Source organism: Gossypium hirsutum, chromosome A12, assembly GCF_007990345.1.
Source record: "Gossypium hirsutum isolate 1008001.06 chromosome A12, Gossypium_hirsutum_v2.1, whole genome shotgun sequence".
NCBI lineage: Eukaryota > Viridiplantae > Streptophyta > Magnoliopsida > Malvales > Malvaceae > Gossypium > Gossypium hirsutum.
The window spans coordinates 75,966,818-75,978,906 of NC_053435.1; the positions used below are offsets into that span (position 1 = coordinate 75,966,818).

A 12,089-nucleotide genomic window follows, 5' to 3' on the forward strand; every position below is an offset into this window, starting at 1 on the left:
ACATCTACTTACCAAACAATAACCGCAACCTTCCCTTGCTCTAACTCCATGTACTCTTTCCAAAAGCTTTACCTTTACAAGAATAGGTAACGAAATCATCAAACTCCATAACCCCACTTAATTGTACGTAGGATTAAAGTACTTACCAATAGAGAAGGTACCACTTGCAAGGACGGGTAATTGGCTAAGCACCCTAATTACAGAAATTGGGCCCCTAATAACAATCGCAGGAACAAGGAATTAAAAAGGTGTTAGATGAATACTACCCCATGGTAGGAAAGAGAGAAAGCAAACACTCAGCCTAAGAGATACCAAAAGCCGAATCTTTAAGAAGAAACCAAATGAGATTCGACTAAGGGGGAAAATAAACCAAAGAACACTTACCCAACAAGTCAAAGGAATTTCGGCAGCACTTCAGCAAGAATCAGCCAAGGGAAAGATAAGAGGAGAAGGGAGAACATAACTAGTCCTTGACAATTTTGGCTACCCAAAGACAGAGGGTAATCGGTTTGGAGAACAGAGAAGAAGAAGTGAGCAGTACTTAGGGTATTCAGCCAACAAAGAAAGAGAGAGGGTGATTCGGCTTGCCAAAGAATAGAGGAAGGAAGAATGAAATCAGGAAAATGAGTATTCAGCTTTAGAGAAGATGGGGCAAAGAAGAAAGAAAAATGAAAAGTAAGATGTCACTTTAGGTATTCGGCCAAAGAAAAAGAACAAAAGGCTGAGAGGTTTTCAGGAGTCTTCGACTAGAGCCAAAATAAAACAAAAAAAGTAAAATTGCCAACCCGAGTTATTGAAACAAAAATGACCTATGGTTAGCTAACACCAAAACGGCACCCTAAAAGCCTATAGCCAAATTTTCTTGACCAAAAACACTTCACAAATTTGTTCAACCTTCAACACCTTCAACACCTCCCCACTCCCTTTACAACTGCACACTCAGAGGGAGTCTAGAGTCCCCATTCGGCACAACATCTACTTACCCCTCAACTCTCTACAATTTCCTCCTAAAATCTCTCCTCATATCTCTCCTCAACTGCCTTCTATAATCCCTCCATGACCAATTCAAACTCCACTCCACTCTACAGTGTTCCAGTTAAACTCCACTACCTCCCATAGTCAACAGTAAAAATAATCTCCATTTACACAAGTAGAGATTCGAACCTCAGACCAATAGCATACTCCACACGCCACTATCCACAAGACCAGCAGGCTTTTAATGTCATACCTTACCAAATTTTATTTATAACCCTACTGACTAAAGATAGGGATTTTATCTTTAAAAACCAAAATGTATAAGCCAGGACTTGAACCCATGACTTCTCAGACACTTTTAGAGCAAACAACCACTAAGCCAAACACTCAATTGTGTCACTTCCTTGCACAATTAAATATTTATGTGTAGTCTCCTAACTGCACCCCTGCTCAAACCTAATACTTCTAGGCCCAAATTCGGGGCGTTATAGAAAGTACAACCCACAGAAACCGTAGGGAAGCAAGGTAGAGTCGACAAAATATAGTGGAAGAGCAAGAGGACGTTATAATTATTACTGAGGATATGGCTGAAAATAAGAATAATCAGCCGCCTCTTGTGGTTGCTGCGAATCCTGTAAATCCAAATCCTGCTCCTCGTACTATGTACGATTATGCCAAGTCTACTCTAACTGGGGCTGAGTCGAGTATTGTGAGCCCCACTATTGCTACGAATAACTTCGAACTGAAGTCGAACACTATTTAGATGATCCAACAATTTGTTCAGTTCGATAGTTAGGAAGACGAAGATCCAAATACTCATTTGGTTAACTTTCTAGAAGTCTGTGATACTTTCAAGATAAATGGCATTTTTTACGATGCCATTCGCCTACGATTGTTTCCCTTCTTATTGAGGAGTAAAGCTAAATAGTGGCTGAATTGTTTACCACGAGGTTCTATCACTACTCAGGATCAGATGACCAAGAAATTTTTACTGAAGTACTTCCCACTGGCTAAGACAAATAAGTTGAGGAATGATATCTCTTCCTTCGTGTAGATTGACTTAGAGACCTTATATGATGCATGGGAGAGGTATAAGGATTTATTGAGAAGGTGCCCTTACCATTGGTTACCTCTATGGCTACAAGTTCTAACCTTCTACAACGGTTTGAATCCCTCAACTAGGCAATTGATTGATGTAGTAGCTGGTGGTACATTGAATAATAAAAACACCTGAAGCGACTTATGAATTTATAGAGGAGATGGCACTGAATAATTATCAGCGGCAAGTCATGAAGACAAAGCCAAATAGAGTAGCCGGTGTTTTTAATATAGATGTAGTCACCATGTTATCAAATCAGTTATAATAATTAAATAAGAAAATTGATGGTTTATGTGTTTCTATGCAGGTACATTCGATGATGCAATGTGATGCAAATTGAGGAGGAACGAACAATCCAGAATATTTACCCTATGGTCCTAGCACAAAGAATGAGGAAATCAACTATATGGGTAATAATTCTAGACCTCAGAATAATTCTTATAGTAACACTTATAATGCAGGTTGGAGGAACCATCCCAATTTCTCTTGGGGTGGTTAGGAAACCAAAGACCACAACCCCCTTCAGGCTTTCAACCACCTTACCAATAAGAGAAAAAGTTGAACCTTGAGGAGATGTTGATGAAGTTTATTTCGGTGTCAGAAACCCACTTCCAAAACACCAAAACAGCACTTAAAAATCAACAAGCGAAGATTCAAGGGCTTGAGAACCAAATCGATAAACTTGCGAAGTTGATTTCAAAATGTCCACAAGGTAGCTTTCCTAGTAATAACGAAACTAACCCAAGTGAGCAACTTCATGCAATTACTGTAACGCCCCCACGCCCGAGACCGTCGCCGGAGTCGAGTATGAGGTGTTACTAAGCTTAATTTAACATATTTAGAACTTTGGATTATTTATTTCTACATTCACAGCTTTTAAGCTACTTGCATCACAGTCACAAGAAAAATCATATCTCGAGTTACGAAACTCAAAATCAAGATCTGTAAATTTTCCCTAAATCTAGACCCATATACGTATCTACTAATATTTTTCTAGAATTTTTTGTTGGGCCAATTAGTACAGTTTATTAGTTAAAGTTACCCCTGTTTCAGGACTTGACTGGTCTGACATCTGTTTACTACGAACCACATTTCTCTCTGTAAAAAATCCATATGACTATGAGGTTTGTTTCTAATGAAACTAGACTCAATAAGGATTCTGAGAATATAAAATAAACTACCTAATTATATCTTTACAATTTATGGTGAATTTCTAAAGTTGGAACAGGGGATTCAGAAACTGCTATGACCCTGTTTCACTAAAATTCAAATATCTTGTAACATATAATTCCTTTACCTGTTTCATTTGTTTCATGTGAAACTAGACATAATAAGCTTCAATTTTATATGTATTTCATCACCAATTTCAATTTCTATGATTTTTAGTAAATTGTTAAACTCGCGTCAGTGTTGCTGCAGTATTCTGTTTATGGCAAATTTCATCCCTTTTATGAGTTTTTATGCACTAAGTATCTTAATAATTTTCCTTAACATCAAATATAATCTAAACTAAATATTTTCATAATTTATCATTATCAAGCATTTTCTCAACCATTCCATCACCATACCATAAGATCATTTACACAAAAAAAGTATATTGCTATACATGCCATACTTAAATTTACAAGCCATTACCAAAAGTCTTCCGAATAGTGTGACTGAGCCTTCGACCTATCCCGACTCCTGAGCTGGCTTGTCCAAAACTACAATGAGTAAGAAGGAGGGAGTAAGCATAAATGCTTAGTAAGTTCATATGCAAATAATAAGTAACATAACAAACAATCATACCAATCAACATTAGCATGTATCACTAAAACACATATCACATTTTTAATCATTTTTCATCATCTTATTACCTTATCGTGGTTGTATCAATACTCAACCCGAGGGTTAAATACATACCTGTCCAAAATAACCATTTCACATCACTCATCAATACTTCTCTTTACATCTCGAATATTCCTCCATTGAGTAGAACTTTACCCGTTGAACACATCGGAATATAATTCGGATACATGGATAACTTGCACATAAGTGCCATATATGCAATCAAGCAATCATGTAACCCGCCCATAAGCGAACTCGGACTCAACTCAACGAGTTCGGATGCCTAGTTACATCTCACGAACTCAGACTCAACTCAACGAGCTCAGGCGTTCGCATCCATAAGTGAACTCGGACTCAACTCAACGAGTTCGGATGCTCAATCATCCTAGTGACATGTCACTTGTATCCTAATCTATTCCTAACGTTCAAACGGGATTTTTCCTCGAACACTTATCCTTGTCGTCTTCCGTAGAATGCCGAAATCAATACTCGGTAACAATTATATTTAACAAGTAGTTCACATAATTTACATATTATTTGAAATTAACCACAAAGCATACATTTCATAATAAAATTCAGCATAACATATAATTAACATCAATAACTTAAAAATAACCATTATGATACATTATTTACACATGAACTTACCTTGGTACCAAAATACAAAGATTTTGCAATTTAGTCCACAATCTTTTCTTTTCCTCGATTGAGGTCGATTCCACGTCTTTCTTGATCTAAAATAACACATTTAGCTTATTTAATACTCACATTATCAAATTAATCCTTAACTCAAATTTTGGCAAAATTACAATTTTACCCCTAAACTTTTGCATATTTACATTTTTGCCCCTAGGCTCGGGATTAAAATTTATTCCTTATTCTTATGTTTTACAACATGCTGATCACTTTTCTCTTCTATGGCAACATCAAATTCTCACTCTAACATGTACTTGTGACTATTAGGTATTTTTACCGATTAAGCCCTTTTACTCGTTTTTGCTTAAAATCGAGTAGTACAAGTTGTCTAACATAATTTAAAACTTCATATTATATCATAAAACATCAAAATACACAAATTTCACCTATGGGTATTTTTCCAAATATAAACCCTAGGTTAAATTATTGCTGACATAAGCTTTATCGAGTTACCGGGATCTCAAAATCGTAAAAATCATTAAAAACGGGGCTTGGAATCACTTACTATGGAGCTTGGAAGCTTGAAACAAACCCTAGCTATGGAGAACCCTTGAAATTTCGGCCTAATGAAGAAGATGGACAAAAATTGGCTTTTAATTTTGTTTTTAATTCATTTTAATAACTAAATGACCAAAATACCCTTACTACTAAACTTTCCAAAAATTCCTTCCATGTCCTAATTTTGTCCATGAACTTAAAATTGGTCAAATTGCTATTTAAGACCTCCTCATTAATATTCCAAAACAATTTCATACTAAAAACTTCTAGAATGCAAGTTTTGCAACTTATTCGATTTAGTCCCTACTTTCAATTTAAGCACTTTAGGCATAGAATTTCATCACGAAATTTTCACACAATCATGCAATCATATCATAAACCTAAAAATAATTATAAAATAATTATTTCTATCTCGGATTTATGGTCACGAAACCACTATTCCGATTAGGCCCTAATTCGGGATATTACAACTCTCCCCCTTTAAGGATTTTCGTCCTCGAAAATCTTACCGGTAAACAGATGTGGGTATTGATTCTCATAGTTTCTTCGGATTCCCATGTAGCTTCTTCTACTCCATGCTTTTGCCACAACACCTTCACAAGTGCAACATTTTTATTCCTTAGTTGTTTGACCTCTCGAGCTAAAATCTTAATCGGTTCTTCTTCGTAGGTCATATCTGGTTGTAGTTCAATTTCTGTCGGTGAAACTACATGTGAAGGATCCGAACGATACTGACGTAACATAGATACGTGGAACACATCATGAATCTTCTCTAATTCAGGTGGTAATGCTAGCCGATATGCTACCGGTCCAACTTTTTCAATTACTTCATACGGCCCAACAAAACGCGGACTTAATTTGCCCTTCCGTCCAAATCTAAGGACTTTCTTCCACGGAGTCACCTTTAAAAATACTTTATCACCAACTTGAAATTCAATGTCCTTTCGCTTTAGGTCTGCATAAGATTTCTGTCTATCTGAAGCAGCTTTCAAACAATCTCGAATTATCTTCACTTTTTCTTCAGTTTCTTTTATTAGATCAACTCCATAAATCTGATTTTCCTTGAGTTCAGTCCAATACAATGGCGTTCGACACTTACGACCATATAATGCTTCATAAGGTGCCATTTTCAAGCTCGTCTGATAACTATTATTGTAAGCAAATTCCACCAACGGTAAGTATCTTTCCCAACTTCCTTGAAATTCCAATACACAACATCTAAGCATATCTTCAAGAATCTGAATTATTCTTTCTGATTGTCCATCAGTTTGTGGATGAAAAGCAGTACTGAAATTTAACTTCGTACCTAACGCGTCTTGCAACTTTTGCCAAAACCGCGAGGTAAACCTTGGATCTCTATCTGAAATAATCAATAATGGTATTCCGTGTAATCTAACAATTTCTCTAATATACAGTTCAGCCAACTTGTTAAGAGAATAATCCGTACGTACCGGGATAAAATGAGCCGACTTAGTTAATCTGTCAACTATTACCCAGACGGCATCTTTCTTTCCCGGAGTCAATGGCAATCTTGAAACAAAATCCATAGTAATCCGATCCCATTTCCATTCAGGAACCATAATAGGCTGGAGTAATCCTGAAGGTACTTGGTGTTCAGCTTTCACCTGTTGACAAATTAAGCATTTGGACACAAACTCTGATATATCTCTTTTCATTCCATTCCACCAATACATTTTCTTCAAGTCATTATACATTTTTGTACTACCCGGATGAATCGAGAAATAACCACTATGTGCTTCCTGTAGGATCTTTTGAATCAATTCCTCATTCTTCGGTACACAAATCCGATCTTTAAACATTAAGCACCCATCAGAACCAATTCTGAAATCTGATCCCGTATCAGCTTCACACTGTTTTCTTTTGGCTAGCAAATCTTGATCATTTTTCTGAGTTTCAGAAATCTCTTGTAAAAACATCGATCTTGCTCTTAACTCTGCTAGAATCGAACCGTCATCTGACATTTTCAACTAAGTGTTCATAACTCTCAAAGCAAACAACAACTTTCTACTTAAAGCATCGGCAACCACATTCGCTTTTCCCGGATGATAATCAATAACAAGCTCATAATCTTTCAATAACTCCAACCATCTTCGCTGTCTCAAATTCAAGTCTTTTTGTGACATCAAGTATTTAAGACTTTTGTGATCGGTATATACTCGGCACTTTTGACCATACAAATAATGTCACCAAATCTTCAAAGCAAACACCACTGCAGCCAATTCCAAATCGTGAGTAGGATAATTCCTCTCATGAGGTTTTAACTGCCTCGAAGCATAAGCCACCACTTTTCCTTCTTGCATAAGTACACACCCCAAACCATTTAGAGAAGCATCACTATACACCACAAATTCTTTACCTAATTCGGGTTGTACCAACACTGGTGCTTCAGTTAATAACTTTTTCAATTCTTCAAAACTCTGTTGACATTCTTCCGTCCATTCAAATTTAACATCCTTTCGGAGTAGTCTAGTCATAGGAGCAGCAATTATAGAAAATCCATTTACAAACCGCCGATAATACCCAGCTAGCCCCAAGAAACTTCTAACTTTAGTTACGTTTTTCGGTGGTTTCCAATCAACAATGGCTGAATTTTACTAGGATCAACCCGTATACCATCACCTGAAACAATATGACCCAAAAATCCAACTTCCCGGAGCCAAAATTCACTTTTACTAAACTTAGCATACAGCTGCTTATCTCTCAAAGTTTGCAAAACTATCCTCAAATGCTCAGCATGCTCTATCTCATCTTTTGAATAAATTAAAATATCATCTATAAACACCACAACAAATCTGTCCAAGTATGGCCGAAATATGCGATTCATTAAATCCATAAACACAGCAGGAGCATTTGTCAACCCGAATGGCATAACTAAAAATTCATAATGACCGTACCTTGTTCTAAAAGCAGTTTTAGGCACATCCGACTCCTTTACCCGCAGTTGGTAATACCCAGATCTCAAGTCAATCTTTGAAAACCATGTCGCTCCTTTTAGCTAATCAAACAAATCATCAATTCTTGGCAACGGATACTTGTTTTTTATTGTCACCTTGTTTAACTGCCGATAATCAACACACAACCTCATAGAACCATCCTTCTTTTTCACAAATAACACGGGAGCACCCCAAGGTGAAAAACTCGGTCTCACAAAACCTTTATCAGTCAACTCTTGCAACTGCGACTTTAATTCCTTCAACTCTACTGGTGCCATTCTATACGGAGCAATCGAAATCGGAGCTGTTCCCGGTATCAAATCAATACCAAATTCTACTTCCCTGACTGGAGGCAAACCCGGCAATTCTTCTGGAAATACGTCTGCAAATTCACACACAACCGGCACTGATTCAACTTTCTTTTCAACTTCTTTTGTATTAATTACATACGCCAAATAAGCTTCATAACCCTTTCTCAGATATCTTTGAGCCGACATTGAAGAAATCACACTAGGCAATGCCTCTGATTTATCTGATTCAACCCGCAGAGTTTCACCATTTTCACACTTTAATTCTATAACCTTTTCTTTGCAATTTATTTTAGCATCATGCAATGTCAACCAATCCATACCCAAAATAACATCAAACTCATCAAACGGCAACAACATCAAGTCGGCCGGAAAGTAATGATCCCGAATCATTAAAGGACATTTCTTACATACTTTATCAACAGTCACACATTTGCCTAACGGATTCGACACTCTAATCATAAATTCTGTGTTCTCAACAGGTATATTCATACTAGACACCAATTTCATGCACACATATGAATGAGTAGAACCGGGATCAATCAAAGCAATAACATTAACATTATAAAGAGAAAATGTACCGGTAATCACATCAGGTGAGGAAGCATCTTCACGCGCTTTAATAGCATAGGTTCTAGCCGGAGCCCTTCCTTCAGGTCTAACCGGTGCATCCCTGGCTACATTCTTACTGCTTGTTTCACTTCCAACTTTTCTCGGATACCTTCCCCTCGAGTCTGCACCACTAGCTTTTACATTATGAAATTTTTCTTTCTCAGCTCTCTCTGGGCAGTCTCTAATAAAATGATCCGGAGAACCACATCAAAAACATTCATTTGCTCTGCACGGACCAAAATGATTTCTACCACATCGCTGGCACTCGGGTTTAACAAATCTCGAGTTCCCTACACTGGCTGCAGAAGTATTCTGAGATTTAGGACCCACATTTTGCTTCTTATAATTCCCATATGATTGTCCAGCTGAAGCTTGGGAATGAGGATTCATATTCCTTGACTTTCTAGGTTGCTGTGAAAATGAACTACTCATCGGTCTTTTCTTCCAATTTCTAGTATCAGCCTCTACCTTTTTCTTTTCTTTAAGTAGTTCTTCAGCCTTGCAAGCTCGATCAACCAGTACTACCATTTCTTTTAGTTCAAGGATCCCGACAAATACTTTAATGTCTTCGTTGAGCCCGTCTTCAAATCGTCGGCACATCTTGGCTTTTGTAGGAACATATTCCCTGGCATACTTACTCAATCGAACAAACTCTCTTTCATATTCTGAGACTGTCATATTACCTTGCTTCAGCTCAAGAAACTCTTTACATTTCTGATCAATAAACCTTTCACTAATATATTTCTTCCGAAACTCTTCTTGAAAGAATTCCCAGGTTACCCTCTCTTTCGGTACCACCGAAATCAAAGTCTTCCACCAATTATAGGCTGAATCTCTCAACAAAGATGTAGCACATTTCAAACATTCTTCAGGTGTACAAGATAATTCATCAAATACCCGGATAGAATCTTCAAGCCAGAACTCTGCTTCCTCTGCATCATCATCAATATTTGCTCTAAATTCTTCAGCCCCTTGTTTACGAATTCTGTCAACGGGGGTTCTGTGAAATTTTATCATATCCATACCTTGAGGCATCGGGGGTACAGGTTGAGGAATTGGGGGAGGTGAGGGAGGTCGTACATTTGGGTTCGTACGAACGAACTCAGAGTACCATGCACTCATCATTTGGAGAAAGGCTTCCCGATCCCTTTCTCCTCCTCCCTGACCAACAGTAGGAGGTGGGTTTTCAGTCGGCGCTGCCCCTTCAGCCGGAGCTGGCGCATTACTCTCTACTTCATCTGCCACAACTGGATCGGGATCCATTTACTATATAAAAATCATTTAAAAAGGTCAAAAGTCGTCACACTATCACAATTCATACATATGGCATGTATACCAAAATCCGTACATACAACACGTATTTTGAGAACTGACTAAACCTGCTCTGATACCACTAAATGTAACGCACCCACACCCGAGACCATCGCCGGAGTCGAGTATGAGGTGTTACTAAGCTTAATTTAACATATTTAGAACTTTGGATTATTTATTTCTACATTCACAGCTTTTAAGCTACTTGCATCACAGTCACAAGAAAAATCATATCTCGAGTTACGAAACTCGAAATAAAGATCCGTAAATTTTCCATAAATATAGACTCATATACCTATCTACTAATATTTTTCTAGAATTTTTGGTTGGGCCAATTAGTACAGTTTATTAGTTAAAGTTACCCCTGTTTCAGGACTTGACTGGTCTGACCTCTGTTTACTACTAACCACATTTCTCTCTGTAAAAAATCCATATGACTATGAAGTTTGTTTCTAATGAAACTAGACTCAATAAGGATTCTGATAATATAAAATAAACTACCTAATTATATCTTTACAATTTATGGTGAATTTCTAAAGTTGGAATAGAGGATTCAGAAACTGCTATGACCCTGTTTCACTAAAATTCAAATATCTTGTAACATATAATTCCTTTACCTATTTCATTTCTTTCATGTGAAACTAGACATAATAAGCTTCAATTTTATATGTATTCCATCTCCAAGTTCAATTTCTATGATTTTTAGTAAATTTTTAAACTCGCATCAGTGTTGCTGCAGTATTCTGTTTATGGCAAATTTCATCCCTTTTATGAGTTTTTATGCACTAAGTATCTTAATAATTTTCCTTAACATCAAATATAATCTAAACTAAATATTTTCATAATTTATCATTATCAAGCATTTCCTCAACCATTCCATCACCATACCATAAGATCATTTACACAAAAAAAAGTATATTGCTATACATGCCATACTTAAATTTACAAGCCATTACCAAAAGTCTTCCGGATAGTGTGACTGAGCCTTCGACCTATCCCGACTCCTGAGCTAGCTTGTCCAAAACTACAATGAGTAAGAAGGAGGGAGTAAGCATAAATGCTTAGTAAGTTCATATGCAAATAATAAGTAACATAACAAACAGTCATACCAATCAACATTAGCATGTATCACTAAAACACATATCACATTTTTAACCATTTTTCATCATCTTATTACCTTATCGTGGTTGTATCAATACTCAACCCGAGGGTTAAATACATACCTGTCCAAAATAACCATTTCACATCACTCACCAATACTTCTCTTTACATCTCGAATATTCCTCCATTGAGTAGAACTTTACCCGTTGAACACATCGGAATATAATTCGGATACATGGATAACTTGCACATAAGTGCCATATATGCAATCAAGCAATCATGTAACCCGCCCATAAGCGAACTCGGACTCAACTCAACGAGCTCAGGCGTTCGCATCCATAAGTGAACTCGGACTCAACTCAACGAGTTCGGATGCTCAATCATCCTAGTGACATGTCACTTGTATCCTAATCTATTCCTAAGGTTCAAACGGGATTTTTCCTCGAACACTTATCCTTGTCGTCTTCCGTAGAATGCCGAAATCAATACTCGGTAACAATTATATTTAACAAGTAGTTCACATAATTTACATATTATTTGAAATTAACCACAAAGCATACATTTCATAATAAAATTCAGCATAACATATAATTAACATCAATAACTTAAAAATAACCATTATGATACATTATTTACACATGAACTTACCTTGGTACCAAAATACAAAGATTTTGCAATTTAGTCCACAATCTTTTCTTTTCCTCGATT

The 12,089-nt window shown here is 36.8% G+C and overlaps 1 non-coding gene across 1 annotated transcript; it reads right to left on the reverse strand.

Annotated features, from left to right (window-relative positions):
• Positions 1-1,996: 1,996 nt before the first annotated feature.
• Positions 1,997-2,103, reverse strand: LOC121211817 (small nucleolar RNA R71). Its single transcript, XR_005907035.1, has one exon. It is a non-coding gene; the product is annotated as a small nucleolar RNA R71 (small nucleolar RNA).
• Positions 2,104-12,089: the final 9,986 nt, after the last annotated feature.